This window comes from Otolemur garnettii, unplaced genomic scaffold (assembly GCF_000181295.1).
Source record: "Otolemur garnettii isolate 467f Iridium unplaced genomic scaffold, OtoGar3 scaffold00057, whole genome shotgun sequence".
Classification (NCBI taxonomy): Eukaryota; Metazoa; Chordata; class Mammalia; order Primates; family Galagidae; genus Otolemur; species Otolemur garnettii.
In genome coordinates this window covers 4,755,493-4,758,569 of record NW_003852452.1, presented here as the reverse complement: position 1 = coordinate 4,758,569, position 3,077 = coordinate 4,755,493, and the positions used below count along the sequence as shown (strand labels likewise).

The 3,077-nt window shown below is 43.7% G+C and overlaps 1 protein-coding gene across 1 annotated transcript in view; it reads right to left on the bottom strand.

Moving 5' to 3' along the window:
• Positions 1-3,077, bottom strand: part of LOC111726212 (lymphoid-restricted membrane protein) — a 44,581-nt gene that overhangs the window by 36,526 nt on the left and 4,978 nt on the right. The window lies entirely within an intron of this gene.

The window sequence follows — 3,077 nt, the reverse complement described above, 5'->3', positions numbered from 1 at the left end:
AAAAAAAAAAACTATGCCAAGTTGAACTAGTATCAATATATAAGAGGGCTTATTTCTCCATCCTTTCCCCCACCACAAAATACTTTTAAATCTCATCTTTTTAAATCTCATTCTTTTAAATCTCTGTTAGACTCTTGGGCAAAAAGGATATATTCTCTTTATTTGCATTTTTCAATTACTAATTAGATTATAGTTTTATGTACTTATCTTGCCTTCATGATTAAACTTCGCATGGCAAGCACCATTTCAGCCCAATTTTCTTTCTTTTTCTTTTCTTTTTTTTCTTTTTTTTTTTTGACACAGAGTCTTACTCTGTTACCCTGGGTTGAGTGCAGTGGCATCATACCTCACAGCAACCTCAACCTCTGGGTTCAAGTGATCCTCTTGCCTCGGTTTTTCATTCTTTAGGAGAGACAGGGTCTCATTTCTGCTCAGGCTGGTCTCAAACTTGTGAGCTCAATCAATCAATCGCCTCAGACTCCCAAATGGCTATGATTACAAGCATGAGCCACCATGGCTGGCCCTCAGCTTGTATAGCTTCAGTCATCTAAACATACTAACCCTGCCAGAAATCTAACAAGTTTTTCCATCCTTTAGGCCTGATATTTTCTTTAAGTAAATCTCTAGGATGTTGGTGGTTGAGTAAGAGGCAGGAATTAGGTTTCCTGTGAAAGAAGGTACATGTCTCCCCTATCTGCCAGGGACCCCTGGGACCCTGGGTGGCATTCTTTCCCCCTTGGCTTTCCTAGATTCTAGGCTTCCAAATTACATTCACTGACTAGCCCTACTGTCCTTTAAGGGGAGCTTTCTTGAAGTTAAATATATTTGCAGGCTTCATAGTCGATATTAGTAATTCATTTGACTATAATGCCAGCTCAGTTCTTTGTGAGAACATAATAACATAGGCTTCCAGGCTGGATGCAGTGGCTCATGCCTATAATCCCAGCACTTGGGAGGCTGAGGAGGATGAATTACCTGAGCTCATGAATTTGAGACCAGCCCGAGCAAGAGCGAGACCTCATCTCTAAAAAATAGCCAAGGGGCGGTGCCTGTGGCTCAAGGGAGTAGGGCGCCGGCCCCATATGCCAGAGGTGGCAGATTCAAACCCAGCCCTGGCCAAAAAACTGCAAAAAATAAAAGAAAAGAAAAAATAGCCAAGTGTTGTGGTGGGTGCCTATAGTCCTGGTTACCTGGGAAGCTGAGGCAAAAGAATTGCCTGAACCGAAGAATTTGAGGTTGATGTGAGTTAAGATGCCATGGTACTCTACCAAGGGTGACCAAGTTAGACTTTGTCTCAAAAAACAAAACAAAACACAAACAAAACAAAACAAACACAAAGAAATGAATGTTATCAGAATTAACATATTAGAGCAGTGGTCCTCAAAGTGTGCCTGCTCCCTTCTAACGCATTATTGGGAAACCTATAAGAATGCAAATCACCGGGCCTCCCCCCAGATCCACTGAATCTGCGTGTCAGGGCCCAGCCAGCAGGTGCTGCTAATGCAGGCTGATGCAGCATGCCCATCAGTACAAGGAACAGTGACTCACGTCAGTCACAATCTCCTCACACACTGGATCCTAAATGCATCCCACAAGCACTCTGAGTACCATTTGTTTCCACAGGAAGCCATCCATTCTCTCATGACGGCCTGGAAAGTTTCCAGATCCACCTGGGGGTCTCTCTTCTCAGGATCAAGCACATTCCACAGCTCCTCAAGGCCACTGTCTTCCGAGTCTTGGCTGCTTGTTTGTCTCAGATAATTCATTATTTTGGCCACTCCTACTGAACCTTAGGAAGAAGACAGGGAAATTAGTTCTTAAGGATGTCAGAAACCTGCCTTTCTCCAAAGATATGCTTTCTCTGAAGATACAGGGATTGCTGTAATTAGCCTGCAGTAGCAGCACCTGAATGATGTCGAACCTGCTTGCTGGGCCCTGCCACACAGATTCAGTAGATCTGGGGTGAAGCCTGGAGATTTGCATTCTCACAGTTATGCTGATAGTAGGGAGTGGACACACTTTGAGAATCAACCTTACCTTCGTACCTTACCTTTCTTTGATAGAGTCTCACACTCTATTGTCCTGGGTAGAGTGCATGGCATCATGGCTCCCAGCAACCTCAAACTCTTGGGCTCAAGTGATCCTCTCGGTTCAACCTCCTGAGTAGCTGGGACTACAGGTACCCACAACACCTGGGTAGTTTTTCTATTTTTAGTAGAGACAGGGTCTCACTTTTGCTCAGGCTGGTCTCAAACTCCTGAGATCAAGCAATCCACCTGCCTCAGCCTCCCAGAGTGCTAGGGTTATAGGTCTGAGCCACTGTGCCCCTCTCCCAAGATATACTTTTAACAAGTGTGGTCCTTAACTCTTTCATGTCTCCTGGCTCTTAGAAACATGCCATGCAACCCTCACTGTGTTGTCAAGCTGGCATGGTACAGCAGACCACTGGCCTTGAGCTAGAATCTAATGGACCTAGTGTCGACTCTTGGCTCTGATGATCACCAGCCGTGTGACTTTGGAAAAAAATCTAAGCCTTGGTTTCTTCGTAAGATGTGAATGGTGACATCAATCATATAGAGTTATTGTGAGGTTTAAATATCAATACATGTAATCAATAATTACTTATTGGAGGTGACCAAAATGAAACTTTATTTTTCTCTCATTCTTTTCTTATGAAGCATTCAGTGAAGGAAGTTTTTCTTTGGCTCTGTGGGAGTCCATTCTCAGACACAATCAGTCCCATAATCACATCCAGAAATTAAAATCATCTAAACTATGTTAGTAATTGACCTACTAATCTTTAAAAATAGGACTTCTCAGCCAGGCACAGCAGCTCATACCTATAATCTTAGCACTATGGGAGGCCAAGGCAGGTGGATTTCTTGAACTCAGGAGTTTGAGACCAGCTTGAGCAAGAGTGAGACCCTGTGTCTACTAAAAATAGAACTAGCCAGGTGTTGTGGCAGGTGCCTATAGTCCCAGCTAGTTGGGAGGCTGAAGCAAGAGAATATCTTGAGCCCAAGAGACTAAAGCTCTTGTGAGTTATGATGATACCACATTACTCTACCCAGGATGAC